Source organism: Entelurus aequoreus, linkage group LG05 (assembly GCF_033978785.1).
Source record: "Entelurus aequoreus isolate RoL-2023_Sb linkage group LG05, RoL_Eaeq_v1.1, whole genome shotgun sequence".
NCBI lineage: Eukaryota > Metazoa > Chordata > Actinopteri > Syngnathiformes > Syngnathidae > Entelurus > Entelurus aequoreus.
The window spans coordinates 71,401,343-71,421,405 of NC_084735.1; the positions used below are offsets into that span (position 1 = coordinate 71,401,343).

Here is a 20,063-nt window from a genome sequence, read left to right on the forward strand (position 1 = left end):
ATGTTGGTTTTATGAAACGCATGAAGCGTCGGTGCTTGCTGCTGCACTAGCGATCCTCACAGAGGGCAGTACCGTCCTCCCCGCCGTTAAAGACATTTTTCATCGTCCTCTACTATCCCTCCCTCCGCCTCCTCCCGTCGCCACTACCGCTTTCACCATGTCCGGCCCGACGCTGACGGACCGGATCGCCGTCGCGCAGCACAGCATGAGCGGCTCAGCCATCAGCAAAGCCGTGTGCAAGGCCACGACGCACGAAGTGAGCGGACCCAAGAAGAAGCACCTTGACTGTAGGTGAAACATACCATCACTGCTCACTGTCTGCATGCATCATCAGGAAAAAAGGGGCGCACAAAAGATGCCCCCCCACCGTCCCCTCTCCATCCATCCATCCATCTTTATCTCATCTTTAATTAGGCACTATCCATAAATAAGAGCATTGATGTCATCTATGCGTGTCATTCAAGGGGAATTATTGCAGGCCAGTCGTTACACTGAGTGAGGCCTCCGTGCATTATAGTCATAAAGTCCTGCAGCATTATTAATGCCAAGTTCATCATTGATGTGTGCGGCATTACTATCCGAAGTAGGTTGGGCAGTTTGGGAAAAAAAGAAATAAAATAAACGACTTGATCGATGGAGAGCACAGGTAATCGATGATGCCGCCAGTCGCTCTCCTCCAAGGCACGGCAGTCGCTGTGGTCCATAAGGGAGAAAAAAGATGGAAAGATATGCAGGGAATCTGCACGGGATGGTGACAGTCCTCGTTCTCGCAAGGTGTGCGATCACTACATGCAGGTCAGGTGGACATAAAGGGCCTACTGTGTCGTTTAGATCATGAGCAGTCAAATTCGTCGGGGGACACAATTTCAGAAAGCTAAGGACAAGCTGCAGTCTGTAATGTCAATTTTCGCCTCACTACATTTTTATTTGGTCATAGATTAAAACAGAGGCAATATGTTAACACTATAGTCAAAGATCCTCGATATGACAGGAGTGCCCTGCTGTTTATAAGGCCCTTGTCAAAAAAGCCCAGGTGAAGATCCTGATGTTTTTAAGCTGCCTATTCTATATACTAGTCAGAGATCTTTCATATAACATGAGTGCTTTGCTGTTTTTAAGGAGCTACAGCAAAAAGTCAAAGATCCTCTATATAATAAGAGCGCTCTGCTAATATTTAGGACCGACTGCAAAAAGTCAAAGATCTTCTATGGCAGGAGTACTTCTTGTTCAGGTGTGACTGCAAAACCCCAAAATCCTCTGTATGACAGGAATGCTCTGCTGATTTTAAGGACCAACTGACAGTCAAAGATCCTCTATGTAACAGGAGCCTTCTGCTGTTTGAAGGAGCCACTGCAAAAAGTCATATATCCTCTATGACAGTAGTACTTTGCTCTTGTTCATGTGTGACTTTAAAAAGTCAAAGATCCTATACAAGAGTGCTCTCTCTACTGTGTTCAAGAACCAACTGCTTGTCAAAGAGCCTCTTTGTAACAGAGCACTAAAGCAGAAAAAGTCAAAGATCCTCTATATCACAAGAGTGCTCTGCTGTTTTAAGGACATTTTACTGCCAGTCAAAGATCATCTCACTCCGCTGTTTTTAAGGACCAACCATGTAATGACTTCCATGTAACAGTAGAATGCAGCTGTTTTTAAGTCAAAGATCTTATATGTAAATAAGACGAGCTCCCTGTTATTTTAAGGACCACCCGCTAATACTAATATACTACATATAACATGAGCACACTTCTGCGTTTAAAGACTTACTGCTACTATGTTGCTTTTAAGGACCAAATACTAGTCAAAGATCATATATGTAACAGTAGTAGTGTGCTGTTGTTTTTAAGGATCTACAGCAAAAGTCAAAGATAATTTTTAAATAAGAGGAGCTCTCTGCTGTTTTTAAGGACTACCTACTAGTCAAATATCCTCTATGTAACAGTAGCACACAGCTGCTTTTGAAAGATTTACTGTAAAAAGCCAGAGATCCTAATTAAAAGGAAGGAACTTTCTGCTGTTTTTAAGAACCAACAACTAGTCAAAGATCCTGTATATAACAGTAGCATGAAGCTGTTTTAAGACCTACTGCAAAAATTCAAATATCTCTATATTAAAATAAGAGGAGCTCTTTACATACATGAGCACTCATCTGCTTTTAAAGACTTACTGCTCATCGAAGATCCTCTGTATTTAAGGAGGTCTGCTGTTTTTAAGGAACAACTGCCAGTCAAAGATCCTGATATGACAGGAGTTGCTGAAAAAAGTCAAATATGCTCTGATAGGAGTACTCTTCTCTTGTTCACGTGTGACTTCAAAAAGTCAAAAATCCTATAGAAGATTGCGCTCTCTACTGTGTTTAAGAACCAACTGCTTGTCAAAAAGCCTCTTTGTAACAGCAAAGAGAAAAAGTCATCAAGCAGAAAAAGTCAAAGATCCTCTATGTTACAAGAGTGCCCTGCTGTTTTAAGGACCTATACTGCCAGTCAAAGATCGTCTACTCTGCTGTTTTTAAGAACCAACTATGTAATGACTTCCATGTAACAGTAGAATGCAGCTGTTTTTAAGGATCTACTGCAAAAAGTCAAAGATTCTATATGTAAATAAGAGGAGCTCTCTGTTGTTTTAAAGACCACCCGCTAAACAAATATACCACATGTAACATGAGCACACTTCTGCGTTTAAAGACTTACTGCTAGTTAACTATGCTGCTTTTAAGGACTAACTACTAGTCAAAGATCATCTATGTAACAGTAGTGTGCTGCAGTTTTTAAGGATCTACTGCAAAAAGTCAAATATCCTTTTTAAAAAAGAGGAGCTCTCTCTGCTGTTTTCAAAGACTACCCACTAATCAAAGATCCTCTAACAGTAGCACACAGCTGTTTTTGAAGGATTGACTGCAAAAAGTCAAAGATAGTGTTTAAATAAGAGGAGCTCTCCACTGTTTTTAAGAACCAGCAACTAATAAAAGATCATCTATGTAACAGTAGCATACAGCTGTTTTGAGATCTACTACAAAAAGTCAAAGATCCTATATTTAAATAGGAGCTCTCTGTTGTTTTAAGGACCACTTGCTAAACAAATATCCTAGATATAACATGAGCACTCATCCGCTTTTAAAGACTTGCTGCTAATCAAATATCCTCTGTATTGAAGGTCGGCTGTTTTTAAGGACCGCCAGTCAAAGATCCTGTATATGACAGGAGTTGCTGCAAAAAGTTAAATATGCTCGATGATAGGAGTACTCTGCTCTTGTTCCTTGTGTGAATGCAAAAAGTCAAACATCCTATGAATGACAAGAGTGCTCTCTCTCTCCTGTGTTAACTGACAAACTGCTAGTCTTCTTCTGCTTTAATGCTTTGTTACAAAGATCCTATGCAGTCAAAGATTGCAGAAACTCTATATTGCAGAACCAACTACTAGCCAAAGATCCTATATGTAACAGTATCATGCAGCTGTTTAAGGATCTAAAGCAAAAAGTCAAAGATCCTCTATGTAAATAAGAGTAGATCTTTGTTGTTTTTAAGGACCTACCGCAAAACAAATATCCTACATGTAACACAAGCACTCTTCTGCGTTTAAAGACTGACTGCTAATCAAAGATCCTCTGTAATGAAGGAGCTCTGCTGTTTTTAAGGACCAACTGCGAGTCAAAGATCTTGTATATGACAGGAGCCACTGTGAAGTCAAATATCCTCTATGACAGGAGTACTCTGGTCTTGTTCACGTGTGACTGCAAAAAAGTCAAAGATCCTCTATATGTATATCACAACTTAGTGCTCTGCTGTTTTAAGGACCAACAGTATGCTGCCAGTCAAAGATGATCTATATTGCAGGAACTCTGCCGTTTTTAAGGACCGACTACTAGTCAAAGATCCACTATGTAACAGTAGTGCGCTTCTGTTTTCAAGGACATACTGCAGGTCAAAGATTCTCTATATGATTGGAGCTCTGTGCTGTTTTAAACACCAACTACAAATAAGCTTGTCAAGAGCCACCTGCTAATTAAGAGAGACTGTTTTTATTCATAAATAATATATATATTTGTATGTTCTGGTTGTGATCTAACATCGGCAGATACATATCATGGGGCTTTAAACCCCCACAATGTATCATTTGATGTAGCAACAGTAAGATTCTGATGAGGTCAGCTAAAATGAAAGTGATTAACAATAATAAAATGCTTTTTTTTGCCAAAATAACAAATATAAGGACAATAAAAAAGGAGCATTATTGTATTGGCTGTCATGAGGTGTACCTAATATTGTGACCATGCAAGCAGACTTGCTAATGTGTTGCAATGCATCAGGTCCTTTATTATTGTTGTTATGGCCGCCAACATTTTCCCTATGCATTTTCAAACGACAGAAGCGAATGTCACCAGGCTGCAGCCGCAATAACTTTATTTATTTCCAACACCTTTCGTCACATCCAAACATTCCGATTTTCTGACCCGATGGGCCAGCCTGCTTACAAGAGGTCGTATTGCTTCTGCTCCGACTAATTCTGTTGTGGTGTTAGAAGCTCAGCGTATCCTCTCTAAGCTGCGACGTGTGTTTTTGTTGTTTTAAATTGAACTGCAGCAAATATAAAAGTCAGGCAAGGACGCGAGGCAGAGGTGTGTTTGCTCCCCCTGACAAGGCAGACTTTTGTCTTTTTGTGTGCAACAACTCAGAACTCAAACACGCCTCGTTTAACGGGATCATTAAAAAAAAGGAGACGCATACTTGGTTGTGGTAAAGAATCGCTTTCGCTGGCAAGTGGAAACGAATAAGCAGGAATACAAAATGATGAGACAGTGGCAGGAAGAAAAAAAAACATCTCTTTGCTGCAGTGGAACCTCTCAAGCTATTTTTCCTCATAGGAAATCATGGACATAGAAACACAGCAGATCCTGGCTATTTGTGGGGTTTCTGTTCCAAAACCTCCAGCAAATGGTGAAAAACCTCAAATAGAGGACCCACCCTTAAATTGCCAGAAAAATGCTTATTATTGATACTGTAAAGTAGGAGTGTTCTGATGCTTCAGATCATCCATGAGTGAGATCACCGACACCGATCACATGTGTTAATTGTACATTTTAATCCATCCACCCATTTTATATTCCGTTTACCTTGTCAATTTTAACCACAGTTATACTCAGAAAACAACACTGGATGGCAGTGTAACAATATGAACACAATATTTTTTCCTAATTCTCTTTCATTACATACAAATTATTGTTTGATCAAAACTAAGTCAAGTAGTACACAATAAATACACAAAAGCAAGAATTGCTACTTACAAATCCTTTTAATCCGCATTGGTTTTTGCCCTCCAATTGCTCCTGTGCTCAGGGATTCCCTGAACGATAACAACAATGTTAAAAAAAGATTTTGTAAAAATGTCAATATCAATCTAATCACTCTGATACAGATACTACCCTTGGTTTCAACACTATATTGATCGATCCGCCCTCCCATTAAGTGTGACGCTACACACCAACAGTTGATGTTATATTATCCTCTCTTTATGACTCTTATGCTTGTTAATTTCCTGCTAATATCTGCTTACTTTCTGCTGTAAGACGCTACCATCCACACTTTACTAAGCACTTATTTTTTTCGGTGTTTCAAGTTTGCATTTAGCAATTAGTATACCATCTTATCTGCTGCTGCTTTTCTTACTCTGTGTGTAACATGTTTAGTCTTATCCTCCAGTGATAATGATACTTATAAGAAATGCTGTTTATTTATCGGCATTGAAAGGCATTAATCGGCATTGGCCGATCACATCCTTTTCAATGGAAATTGACTGATACTTAACGGTGGTTGATCGATAAAACTACTTTCTAATTAAGTTACCATTTAAAATAAAGACAAATTGTATCACAGGTTTTAAAGTAATATTAAGTACATTGAGATTTGAGTACCCATTGAAGTTACATGTAAAACAATTAAGTTGGTCTTGAGAATGTTTTGAGAGCAAAGAAAGTGTGTGTGAAGGCTGTGTGGAGAGCTAATAAAGACTTCAAAGGCATTTAATATTAATATAAATCATAAAATAAATGGCGTCCCTACTGCACGGAAATTCATATCCCATGGGGGGGTCTGGAACTTAACCTTGCGATAATTGAGGGAACACCACAATTCGTTCCAGGGTCAAACCTGCTTGAATAAAACCTGTATCAACTGTCCAGCATATATTTTAAGTGGGATCTAATAAGCAAAACCAACTTTTTGTTTACCTATTGGTACCTGCTCTTGTGTATTTGGGATCTGCATAAGTCCAGGAAATTTTAAATCAAACCATGGAGGCATGGCGGAGATATGCATGCATCTTCCACTCTTGCCATTTCTAATACAAAGTAGCATTTAGTTCTAACTTATATCTGCCAGTAGACTCGCTATGGAAGCACTAAAAACTACAACATGGCTGACGGGGAGAAGACGCAGTCCAAGTAGAGGCACGTAAATAAGAAGAGACGGTCAGAAAGCTGCTTGAAAACGGTCTGTAAAACAAAGTATGCACAATTTGGACCAAAGAACCCCCATTACATGTTATGTAGACAACATGGAAGTGTTTTAAATTTAGAAGAAAAAAAATCATGATTTGACTAAAAATAAATAAATAAGAAATCTGATTAATCACATTGTGGAATTTGGATTAATCATGATTAATCACAGGTGATTACTCAAGTGCATATTTGAAATTTCCTTCAGAATTGACCACAATATTTGTACACAAATAAAATTTTATTGTCAGAATGTCATGCAGGAAAAAATTTTAAACATTTTACTTCAATGCATGTCATTAATTTGTGCAAAACTTGGTGACAGTTTTATCTAAAGTTCTTTCAGGTTGTATTTTGGATAGAAATTTGCCAGCGAGCAAACCAGTTAGGGTCTCCATATTAATGTTTGCACTGATGTATGCATTCATTTAATCACTGACTGTATAACGGTTAAGGTAAAAGAGCTTGTGCGTTTAAAATAAGTTGCATGATTAATCTGTGTGTGTACATGATTCATGCGATCATTTTCTGTGATTAATCACATGATTTAACTCGTTAATTTTGACAGAGCTAGTAAAATGTAAGTCTTGCTGCTCCTTTTTAAGCATTACTGTAAGTGTAAAAAGGAACAATAAATGTATCATTAACAAGTGACTGTCAGCTAATGTTAGCAATAGACTTCATACTGTAGTCACACAGGATAAATTTCACCAAGCATGTGATCCAATGCATGTAATGAGGCAGAGAGTAGCTCATTGTGATCATATAACACATGATTTCTGTGAAATAATGAGATTATTTCATAAGGGCAAAAGAAGACAACGAAAAAGCCAAACTCACTCACAGAGTGAAATGAGTTCTGGCTTTTGTGCCAGCATTGACTGCCCAAAAAATGTGGTTGGATTTCTAATAGCGATCGACCGATTATCAACAACGATATTTGGCATTTTGACGTGCAGAACAGAACTACATCAGCCAATACCATATACTATATACTATATACACGCATGATACCAGTATTTAGTATTTAAAATTAATAAATAATTTTGCTGTAGCCCAATCTTTTTTAAATTCATTTTAGAAGAAAAATTACTCTCACTGTCAATGATTATTCCAAAATATATTCTGATATTTGAAAGGGCATTTATTTGAGTTCTTGTGAGAATCCTGCGGCGGCCTGTTCAGCTGCTTTCAACGCGGCCATGTCCCCCTTTCTCTCCTGTACAGTAAGTCTCCACCTGTCCAAACTTTTAATTTTTGCTGGAAAATCCAGTTTTTGTCCTTCTTTTCTGGCATCTTCCTTGTCTCGTTTTGTTTGTTTTTGCTACTGCAGCCGTGGAGTCGCACAACAGGCCTCCTTTCGCAAACACTTGGAGCACGCGTGGGATCACTAAAAGAGTGCCGCGAGTTTCATTTTCCGTGAATCAAACAACGCGGCAGAAATGGTTGGACATGAAAATGAGAGAAAATATATCTGTGCCAAGAATCTAAACATTGTGTAAATATTTTGACAAATAGGAGACTTATTATATAAGGTAAGAGGAGCTCACACATTCTCAAACTTTCTGTAACATCCAGGAAGATGTCCGTCTCATATATAAGCTACGCAAAAGGAGCCCAGCGTAGCTTTTATTTAAATGATCGCAATATTTCCAGGTTCCTCACGAAAAAACCTTACAATGTACATAAACTGTTACAAAAATGTATACAATTGTGTAGATAGGGAGTTATTGTGATGTAGAGAAATCCCATGTTTTTACCAATTTTCCCAGGAGATTTTCTATATTTTGAAATGCAAATGTTGATACTCTTGTGACCCGCAGCATTAAACACACGTAAAAAAGGTGTTTGTGTAATCCCCATATTTTTATTGGTGCTAAAGTTAAAAAGTTAAAGTTAAAGTACCAATGATTGTCACACACACACTAGGTGTGGCGAAATTATTCTCTGCATTTGACCCATCACCCTTGATCACCCACTGGGAGGTGAGGGGAGCATTTTTGGTGATTTAACCCCCAATTCCAACCCTTGATGTGGAGTGCCAAGCAGGGAAGTAATGGGTCCCATTTTTATAGTCTTTGGTATGACTCGACCGGGGTTTGAACTCACAACCTACCGATCTCAGGACGGACACTCTAACCACTAGGCCACTGAGTAGGTTAACTAAATTAACCATATTAGCCCCACATACAAAATTATGTCGCTAGTGATCCGAAGTTTCCTAAAAAAAATGTTGAAAAAAAGAACTTAAAGCCCCGTCTAGCTGTTTACTGATGTATGTTAGCATTGTTTAGCAAATTTTTACTGCAAATAAATAAATATCCCTTATTGGCCTCCTCGACTACTACTAAACGGTATCATTATCGGCCTTGAAAAAAACATATCAGTCGAGCTTAGAAGACTTTTTGAATTTGGAGCTTCCACTGTAAATGACAAACATATTTGAGGTATTGCGAGTCATTTAATTTTTTTTACATATATTGGAGACAGAAGCGGGATTAATTAGCACAAGCGTGACCTCTAAGAGCATAATAAATAACAATCGTTGAAATAGCAAGGGAAAAGCTAAATACACTCAGAGAGAGTTTAATGCAAGCTCAACAAAGTGAGAGAAGCAATTGCCTTTTGTGCTACCTATTTGCCCTGCAAAAAATGCGGTGGGACGTGGAGGTTCCACTGTGAATGTAAATAGCTGAAAACACATTTCCAGCTATTGTGGCTCATTTAATCCATAGTCCAGATGCTATCAATCCATCCTGACACATTGCACTAAAGCCATGATTCACAGTTATCGCTTCTCATTAACCCGAGGCTGAGGCGGGCTCCTGTCATCAGCACCGTCCTGGTGTCATGACCTTGAGGGAAAGCGTAAACGCGGGAGCTGGGCGGGGCGGGACTATTTGAGTATTTAACCCCCACCCCCCCCGGCCTCACAACTATCTATTTACAAAGCGTAGCAAACGATGAGCATGTCACACAGAGTAAATGGGATTTCATTAAGCCGCGCGCCTCAGATACAGTGCAGCCACTTGGCGACAGAAGCTGGATTCAATGCGTGTTATCAGAGCCCAGAGTGACCTCTCAGAGCAAAACGTGATATCTTACATATGATTTCTGCATCTGGCTGTAGTTTGGTTTTAATAGGCATGAATGATGCTTAATCAACCCCCCCACCTCCGCCTTAGCTACGTCTCCATTTCCCTGATCCCTGTGCTGCACCTCCCATTTACTGTATAATAATGGCTTGTTTTGATTTGTTCTTTTTTAAAGCAGCGACTGTGTGGTCGATGCCTTATCACTCTGGTTATCCATGCCGCCGCCGCCACACACCAATGAGTAAATCCCAGCTGATGCCTTAGTGGCCAAAAAGAGCACACAAATTCAGACATTGAAAAGACATCATCACTCTGTCTGCTGGCATCTTAGAGAGCATTTTCTTCACAATATGAGAATATTAGAATCTAAAATGGCATACGCTCCACCACATTAGGTACAATTTCTCTCAATTCAAGAGCTCTATTGCAAATTCGGCCATTACACAGACATTCATGCTCAGTTTTCCCATAGGAAACAATAGAAACGTAAATTAATCTGTTCCAGGGTCAAGCTGCCATCTCCACACAGTCGTATCGTTTTCAGCAACATTCTACAATTCCCGGCTGGAAATTGAGTATTGAGAGATAAGAAAAGATTAAATGGTGTACTCACGCTCACTTTGGATGAAGTGATGATGAAGTAGAGACATCTCTTCATGTCAAGGACGTGACATTTCACATTTTAACATTCCTAATGTAAAGAGAAGTTAACTTCTTCATGTTGAGGCATACCAAAAAAGAAAAAAAATACACTTGCGCACTCACTTCTAACTTTGTCGCCATGACAGGGGAGTAGCTACGATCCTCGTATTAGCATTTCACGTTATCCTCAACTGTCATACAAGTGTGAAAAGATATTGAGACACGAAAACAGTAAATTGTGTACTCACCCTTCAATTTTAAAGTAGAGGCGTTCTCTCTCAGCATTTTCAGCTTTCATTCAAGTGTAAAAAGCAGTTAGCCACTTTACGTTCAGAGACGCCGCCTCAAACGAGGAGATAATGCATGTCTTATTCTTAGCTTTCAAGTGTAAAAAGAAGTTAATCACTGTGAACATAAACAATTGAGAGGCATGAGTCTTTTCACATTAGGACTAAAAGTAGCAAACGTTCAGGTGTAATATAAATGTAATTAATACTTTCCTTTTTTTAATATATTTGTTTATTGAATTTTTGACATACACAGTCCAGAAATACAATTAAACACATGTCAAATGTTATCCCCCCTTCCAAACAAGTAACCCACTAAAATTATATAGAAAATAAATTAGAATAAGTACAGGGAAATATTGACATGAAGCCACAGACAACTGCACTCATGAGTGTCCCCAACACGATACAGCAATACACAAAAGCAGACAAAAGGCTAATCAATTATCTATCTTTCATAATTAATACTTTTTATTGTATTATTTAGAGGTGTCCCAATACAACTTTTCCACTTCTGATATGATATCGATATTGGAGCCTTGAGCCTTGGTCGATACTCAAATTAACCAGATAGGATATCACATCAAAGTGTATTCTTTTGTATTTTGGAACATTAGAAAAAGTTTAATGAAGTGAAATTACTCAAAGAACAATGTTATGTGAAACACTAACTTTAGGACAGAAATAGACTTCATGACAGAAATAGTCTTTTGAAGTCGCGTTTTGGATTTGGATCTTGGCCACACTAAGTGGTCACAAGAATTCACTAAATTAAGGACATGATGCAGTAAGTTGAATGCTGTTCTGTCTCCCAGTAATGTTTGATCCTGTTCTGTCTCCCTGTAATGTTTGTCATCTCTTGAATGGGATTGTGCTGAAAATTTTAATTTCCCCTCGGGGATTAATAACGTATTTCTGATTCTGATGATGTGGACACGTTTGTTACTGGATGTTTTCTAATACCCTTCTGCTTTGGAGACTTTGTATGTGTAAGCAGTATGCACCTATGATTATTTGAGGACACTTGTTACGTAAATCCAGCTCGTGTGCTGAGCTGTTGTGTAGCTACTAGCAACTAGTGGCCTATACCCTCCTATGTTTACCTTTTGTAAATGACTTCACTAAAACTCAAGAAAAGATCAAAGTTGTGTTTAATAGGGGATATTTAAATGTTGACCGGCTGTCCAGCTTTGTGCAAGTAAAGTAAGGACTGCTTGCATCGGACCTCATATCGCAGATTTTAGATACAAGCCAATATCATCCAATACTAGTTTTTTTGCTGATATCGGACGATCAGATTGGGACACCCCTAGTATTATTGTCTTAGCCGTATTGTACTGAGCAGCCAGGACTGAATGAATAAAAAAATGGCTCCATTTCCTGTTCTATGGTCATCATCACGTTTGAGGTGGTGGTGTCATAAAAAGCGTGTTTATCTTTAGATGCTCACCGAGTCATAAGATTTGCTGATGGGAAAAAATTTGCGATCCTGTACTCAATTATTTTTTAAAGGAATAGGAGAATGTATCTTGGAATGTTCTAAACCCCTGTTTCCATGCAACACTGCCTGAGTCGCGGACATTTTTGCCGCTTTTCACTACCATTGCTGACGTCACGTTCTTCTCTAGACAGCAAACTACCTGAGACTGCACCAACAGCGCCTCTGCTGGCTGCAACCAAGCATTGCACTCCATTTTCTTCCTGCTACACGACCAATCTATGAGAGGCAACATTAGAGAAGGAGCGATTAAAAATGGACCCTGTTCTTCCACGCGCAGTTCGAACAAGCAGCAGACAACACCCGTAGCCCGAAGTTTCACAGGGCGAAGAAACCAAGTCAACTGATGTTTTGTTCCTTTTCATCTCGGCCAATTGCTGAGACGCCGTGGGAGAAAAAAAAAGAAGAAAAGGAGGTTAATTATTCATGGCGGCTCTATTCATTTCCTCACATTACACATCAGCGTGTGTCGATTGTGTGTCAGCCGCCGCTGGATTGACTTTATAAATGTAACTCTCCATCTTCTGGCTGGATATGCCGTTGACACGCTGGTGAAAAGAGAGCACTGTTGACTTAGAGCAGTCCAATGGATTTTGGCTACACGGCTGTGATTCATCTTTGCTATCATTAAATAATCATTTACGCATTGATCTGTCGTCGTGTATGTGGCGATCCATAAGGGCGTATACATCACTGCACTCTCCAAGGTTTTTTTTTATTTTTTAAATGATGGCATTGGCATGTGGCCCATCCATTTCCTCCACTATAAGTAAAGAGGCAGGGCTTAAAGGCTCATAAATGCTCACTTCCATTTCTCGTTAATCTCAGTTTTACCCCCACAATTCTTCTTCTTTTTTTTTATAGACCTTATCCACTGCACCAACGAGCTAAACGTCAGCATCCCTCACCTGGCAGACACGCTGCTGGAGCGCACGGCCAGCAACAGCTGGATCGTGGTTTTCAAAGCGCTCATCGCCACTCATCACCTCATGATGTACGGCAACGAGGTGAGACGCAGAGGGGTCCTGAATGCATTGCTACACTCTTGTATGCAATGACATGGAAGCACAAGAACATACGACTAATAACTACTCCCTCTCCTCCATCAGAGACTGATGCAGTACATGGCCTCCAGAAACACGCTCTTCAACCTCAACAACTTCCTAGATAAGGCGGCGCTACAAGGTGAATTATGACCCCGTTGACTCGCACTCTTGTCAACTCAGCAGTGCAGTTCCCCCGACTGAATGACTTCCTGTCCTGACTCTTCCCGGCACTGAAACACAGTCGATAAGTCTACACAGGGCTGGACAGGGCTGTTCAACTAGATTGTTCCCGGGGACACTTTTAAAATAGAAGTACCTGCTATGTTAACGCTAGCGCTTTTCTACAAAACAAGAGCACTCTGCTGCATTTAAACTTACCGCAACAATGCTAGTCAAAGATCATCTATGTGACAGCAGCGATCTGCAGTTTTTACTGATAAAACTCCTGTCAAAGATCCTCTACTGTTCATCCGGAGAGCATTCACAGCGCTTCACTTTTTCCACATTTTGTTATGTTACAGCCTTATTTCAAAACGGAATAAATTCATTTTTGTCCTCAGAATTCTACAGACAATATCCCATAATCCATCCATCCATTTTCTTATTACAATGTGAAAATTTTTTTTTGCAAATTCCTTAAAAATAAAACATGATGATGCACCTTCGGCAACAATTACAGCCTCAAGTATTTTTGAATACGATACAACAAGCTTGACACACATCTCTTTGGGCAGTTTTGGCCATTCCTCTTTGCCCATTCCTTTTTGCAGCTCTTCTCAAGCTCCATCGGATTGGATGGGAAGCGTTGGTTTTCATTCAGGATGTCTCTGTACATTGATGCATTCATCTTTCCTTCTATCCTGACTAGTCTCCCAGTTCCTGCCGCTGAAAAAACATCCCCACAGCATGATGCTGCCACCACCATACTTCACTGTAGGGATGGTATTGGCCTGGTGATTAGCGGTGCCTGGTTTCATCCAAACATGATGCCTGGCATTCATGCCAAAGAGTTCAAGCTTTGTCTCATCAGACCAGAGAATTTTGATTCTCATGGTCAGAGTATTTCAGGTGTATTTTGGCAAACTTTTTACTAAGAAATTACTTCAGTCTGGGCACTCTACCATACAGGCCTGATTGGTGGTTTGCTGCAGAGATGGTTTTCCTTCTGGAAGGTTCTCCTCTTTCCACAGAGGAATGCTGTAGCTCTGACAGAGTGGCCATCGGGTTCTTGGTCACCTCCCTGACTAGACTAAGATGAATGCAGAAATGTACAGACATTCTGGATGAAAACCAAAGCTTCCCACCCAATCTGATGGCACTTGAGAGGTGCTGCAAAGAAGAATGGACGAAACCGCCCAAAGATAGGTGTGCCAAGCTTGTGGCATCGTATTAAAAAAGACTTCAGGCTGTGATCGCTGCCAGAGGTGCATTAACAAAGTATTGACCAAAGGCTGTGAATACTTATGTAAGTGATATTCTTCTTTTTAATATATTTGCAAAGAAGTTTTAAAAACCTTTTCACATTGGGGTATTGCGTGTAGAATTTTGAGGACAAAAATGGACGTATTCCATTTTGGAATAAGGCTGTAACATAACAAAATGTGAAAAAAGTGAAACGCTTGGAATACTGCAAGTCAGTCAGTATGTATCTATGCACTAAATTAGTCAGATTTCTCAAATAGATCAGCTCTAAATAAGCATTCTACAACCCATGGAAATACCTTAATCCGATCGTTTTCGGTTTTTGAAAAGTCGGACTAACACACCTGGATTAAGCGATTGGAAACTACATCTCTCGAGGGGGTGTGTGCCGCCAGAGGGGACCCTTCGTATCGCGCATGCGCCAGTCTTAAAGCCTGAAGCAGATACCATACATTAAAAATGTAGCAACAATTGTAATTAAGTTTATATGTTTATATGTTATATGTTTCACAAATTAAAAGAACATAACATTTTAAAGAGCATCTATGGTAAAAAGAAAAGAAAAAAGAAACAGATTTATTGATGAAGGTAGCTAAGGAAATGGAGAATGCCATCTTAATTTGGACTCCCGAACGAACTACGAATGAGATAGAAGAGAATTAAGCAGGTGTATGTATTTCAAGGCAATAAATAAAGCATTCACAAATCTCTTCACGCTGCATTTGTGCACTTTAAACTGATTAACATTAACTCTTTATTCCACAAAACTGGGAAGATAGTCCAGAACAATAGCAACCATCATCTGGAACAGTATCGGCCGGGGCATGAACGGTCTTTTCCTTTGGATTTAAAACTCCTATCAATCCACAGAGCCTTATTAATGAACTCTGAGACACTTGAAGGTGTTGTTTCCGTGATTCTCCGTTCAAAAATTACTTCGAAAAAATTGTCCTGCCGGTCTTTCTTTGCTTCGGAGCTGCATCCGCGCCGATACATTCTTGGTAGCGTCATGTTCGTAGTACAATCCAAGATCATTTCTTGATGCTGTATGCTATTTAGCATCAGCGCATAATATTTCTAATCTGTGCCAATATTACAGCGGACATCACGTACCACAGAGCTAGGCTGGTAACTTGTAAGAAGCAACCGAGGCTAGCGTGACATCATTGGTCAACCGGGAAAAGCAATATATTTATCCGCGCCACTTTAGTCATAATTTTTGCGCCAAAAAACTTCTCTATGACTTTAGTGCCAAACTTATTTTCTTTTGATATTGTAATTACAGACACAAGTGGTGGAAACATGAATTACAACTGAGTACAGCTGCGGCGCATACGGACCACAACTGAGAAACAGATTTTTTTGGCGTGCTTGCGGTCCAACAATGGGCCCTGGCTCTATGGTTAAGAAAGCCTGCTCTATATGACCCAGCTTCTATGCTGTTTTTAAGCATCGTCTGCAAAAACAGTAGTCATAGACCTTCTAGACAGCACCGCTGTTGTTTTTAGAGAGCCAACACAAAAATACTATTCATAGCTCCTATATAAACACGAGGAACGCGCTGGTGTTTTTAAGGGTCTTTGGCAAACATGCTACTCAAAGAGCTTCTATATTTTAGGTATCTCCTCACTTGCTGCTGTTCTTAAGGATCAGCTGCAAAACCGCTGATCAAAGAGCCTATATAAGACAAGAGGAGAGCTCTAAAGTTAATGCGATGTATTTACTAACGCCACTGCATTACCTCGCCTCCCATCAGGGTACAGCATGTCAACCTTCATCAGACGCTACAGTCGCTACCTGAACGAAAAAGCCATGTCGTATCGGTTAGCGGCGGTGGACTTTACCAAGATGAAGCGAGGGTAACACACACACACACCCTCGCAATTTCAAACAAACATGCGATTTGGATCTATCAGCGTGTGTGTTTTGTTTGTGTGTGTTATCAGGGCTGACGGCGTGATGCGCACTATGAACACGGACAAGCTGATTAAGACGCTGCCTGTCATTCAGAACCAGCTGGATGCTCTGCTGGATTTCCAGGTACATATGTTCAAATAGTAAGGCCTTTAGGTGTGAAGTTGCCATGTGATCTTACTATATATGTGTGCTCTCCGACCCGCTGCAGCCCAACTCCAATGAGCTGACCAACGGAGTCATCAACACGGCCTTCATGCTGCTTTTCAAAGACTCCATACGGTTGTTTGCCGCCTACAACGAGGGCGTCATCAACATGCTGGGTAAAGCCTAACGATGCCATACTGTGCAGTCACTTTATTGGGTACACCCATTCGTCTTCTAAGTCCAAACAAGTCCATCTCACTGCAAAATCATGTATATACTGTAGAGATCGACCGATGTGTTTTTTTTCCAGGGCCGATACCGATTATTAGTAATCAAGGAGGCCAATAACCAATATTTGGAGCCGATATTAATTTGCAGTAAAAGTTATTGAAACATGAATAGTATAGTTAAAGGCTTTAAGTTGTTTTAAAAAAAACAACAAAAAACATTATTTTTTTGCGCCTAAAACTTATTTTTTTTGCTGCGGGTCAGAGGAACATCAACATATACATTTCAAAATATGGGAAATCTCCTGGGGAATTTTTTTTTAAAATATGGGATTTCTCTAAATCACAATAACTCACCATCTACTCCATTTTATAACAGTTCATGGATTTAATACATTGTAAGGTTTCCTTGTGAGGAACCCTGAAATATTGCAAACATTTAAATAAAAACAATTCTGGGCTGGGCGAGACATTTTTCAAGCTGGCTGACATCATTTCTTCTTGGATGCTATAGTAAGTATGAGAATGTGTGAGCTGCTGCCTGTTCTTATTTAATTATAAACTAAGTCTCATATTTGTTAAATTATTTACAAAAAGTTTGGATTTTTGGTAGAGATATATTTTCTGTCGTTTTCATGCCCATCAATCGCGTTGTTGTTTGATTGAATCAGGAAACATGAAAATTTCTGGCTCCTTTAATGAGCCCACGTTCCAAGTCTTGTTGAGGCTTGCTATCGCTGCAGTCGCAAAAACAATTACTATCTGCTTTATTAATTAATTATACATTAAATACCGGTATTATATGTGTACACATTGTATTTGCTGATGTAGTACCGCTGGAGTTATATTAACAAAATATTGATATATGTCAAAATTCCAAATATCGTTGCCGATAAATCTGTCGATCTCTAATATACAGCCCCCCCGGTGCAGGTGTACCTAATGTTTTGGCGCTCCACTGTAGTGCTGACATCAGCAGTTCATTTGAAAATGCTCTGTCCCACACAGAGAAGTACTTTGACATGAAGAAGCAGCAGTGTAAAGAGGCGCTGGAGATCTACAAGACCTTTCTCAACAGGATGACCAAACTGTCAGAATTCCTCAAAGTGGCCGAGGTAACCTTTTTGGGGGCCGGGAGCGGAGAGAGGTAGGGAATCTTGAGCGAATCTCAACAGGCTGCTTCCATAAGAAAGGAAAAATATGTTAAGGAAATCCAGGGAAGCCAGTTTAGATTTGCTCCAGATCGTTTTCCTGGAGAGTCAGAAAGACACTGGCATAGAGCGCCCACTGGAGGACGCACTTAAGCGCTACACCTTGCATGCTCTTTTATTCTACCTGTCTCCTACTTTACACTTTTCTCTCTCTTTTTTAGTTAGTCAGTCCTGCTTTTCCCATTGTTTTTATTTTTGGAAGAAGGTTTGGGGTGCAGCCGCAGCTCAAGGCAAAACGGCCGATTGACGCGCAGACTAACGTTGACTTAACTTCAACGTGTGTGTCATGTCATGTGTGTCCCTCCCTTCCTCTTTTTTCAAGTCAACATTAGTTGATGACCTGTTGTCTCGCCTTGCTTGATCATTTTAACTCTCTCTATGTGTGCGTGTGTACATATTAGTGTGCCTGCTCATGTATTCTTGTATACATATAGCTGTTTGTAAGTGTGTGCATGTGCATTCCCTCCTCCTGTGTTGTCTTTTATTTGTTCCAGCCTCTGCATGGAGTAATGAATGCTTGGGTTTGATTCTTCTTTCTCCCTCCTCTTCCTCTTCCACACACCTTTTCCCTCCCTCTTATTTTTTGTTGTTAAAAGTGTTTTTTTGCTTTAATCATATTTTTTGTTACTACATTTGTTTATTTCCCTCCCTATCCCCTCCTCCTCCTCCCTCCTTTTTTGTGACAACAGCGAGTTGGGATAGATCAGGGCGGTCAGCCCCGATCTCACACAGGTCAGTCCATATATCTCATCTCAATCCGTCAATCAAATCAAGCAGCGTGTAGAAATCCATTCGGTCGATTCCCATAATGCTTCCCCGTTCCCTACTCACCCTACAGACCTGCCCACACTGCAGCTGGCCCTCTCTTCTTTTTCGCTCTCTTCGCCTGTCCTCCTTTACATCTCAACTCTAGAAAAAGCACAAAAAGGCAGAAGACAATTTACACAGGGATGTGCTCACTCAATCCTTTCAAAACAATCACTTTGTTGGTTTGAAGCAACATTTATCAAGGGTCCAAATACACCATATGGACAAAGGTGTTGCGACACCTGGGCCGTTAAAGATACAGTAAGTCAAAAGGGAAGTGAAGTCTGGATGGGCAAGTTAAAATTGTAAACTTAGTAGAATAATAAAATAACCTATGTACTCAACACAGCAGACAGCCTTTGAGTTTGGAATATTCAAGTTATATCAAAAAAGCAGCCCAAATAAGTCTTTATGCACCTGTACATATTCTAATCTACTTGTGGGTCAAGGTTGAGTTGGAGTTGGGCTACTGGACTGGTTCCCTGGTCATCAGTGAACACTAATGTATTGTAGAGTCCCCATTTAACATAACATTAGAGATGGGTACCTTTCACATTGGATACGATACAACTTCCCGGTATCTGGGACTCGATACTGGACTGGTACAAATTTTGGTACTTTTCAGTGAGTTCATGTGGTAATAAATGTTAATTTGTTTAATAATTAATTATTATTTTTTAATTATTATTTAACATTTAACATGAGCTGATAATGATACCTGTGCTGTCCAGTTGTTATATCTTGTTTTTTTTTTACACTTCTGTTGTTGGTGTCTTGCTGTAGTCAGGAAGTAGTCTTTCGGCATTAGGTTGAGTGGGCCAGTTTTGTCTTTTGTTGAGCTCTACACAGTGTTTATACTGCAAGTATTGTACTTACCGGTACTTATTACACATTAGCTGGTTAATTGTAATCTTAGTTGTAGTGTTGGTTACCAAATTTGGAGGTGTTGATATCGCCATGAAAAATCGCTAATGCTAATCAGTAGCAATGTATATGACATATTCAATCAGAATCAAGCTAGCGCATTTAGAAAGGTTGTGTTTCGTTACCATGGACAATTAGCTAGAGGCAGTCTGGTATGAATACGCCTGTTTGTCTGCCAAGTGCTTGAGTCGGTGCCGAGTCTGCAACGAAACGTGACGTCATGTGCAACAAAGGTATTGAAATATGGTACCGTTTTTAAATCAGTACTTGGTAGCATGGACGGAATTTGCTTGGCACCTATAAAAGTACCAATTTAGGTACCCATCCTTACTTAACATGTGGGTGGGGGTTGGGGG

At 39.9% G+C, this 20,063-nt stretch overlaps 2 protein-coding genes and 1 pseudogene across 2 annotated transcripts in view; 2 read left to right on the plus strand and 1 right to left on the minus strand.

Annotated features, from left to right (window-relative positions):
• Nucleotides 1–10,488, minus strand: part of LOC133650980 (ras-related protein Rab-39B-like) — a 33,955-nt gene extending 23,467 nt beyond the window's left edge. Inside the window, exons 1-3 of the mRNA XM_062048808.1 lie at nucleotides 10,473–10,488; nucleotides 10,348–10,415; nucleotides 10,196–10,273 (exon numbers count right to left, since the gene is read on the minus strand). The gene's annotated coding sequence lies outside the window, so the exon portion shown is untranslated. The remainder of the gene's footprint in view (nucleotides 1–10,195; nucleotides 10,274–10,347; nucleotides 10,416–10,472) is intronic.
• Nucleotides 1–12,889, plus strand: part of rab38c (RAB38c, member of RAS oncogene family) — a 36,203-nt gene extending 23,314 nt beyond the window's left edge. The window contains exon 5 of the transcript XR_009826347.1: nucleotides 12,874–12,889. The gene's annotated coding sequence lies outside the window, so the exon portion shown is untranslated. The remainder of the gene's footprint in view (nucleotides 1–12,873) is intronic.
• LOC133650976 (phosphatidylinositol-binding clathrin assembly protein-like) overlaps nucleotides 1–20,063 on the plus strand; it is a 35,680-nt pseudogene that overhangs the window by 342 nt on the left and 15,275 nt on the right.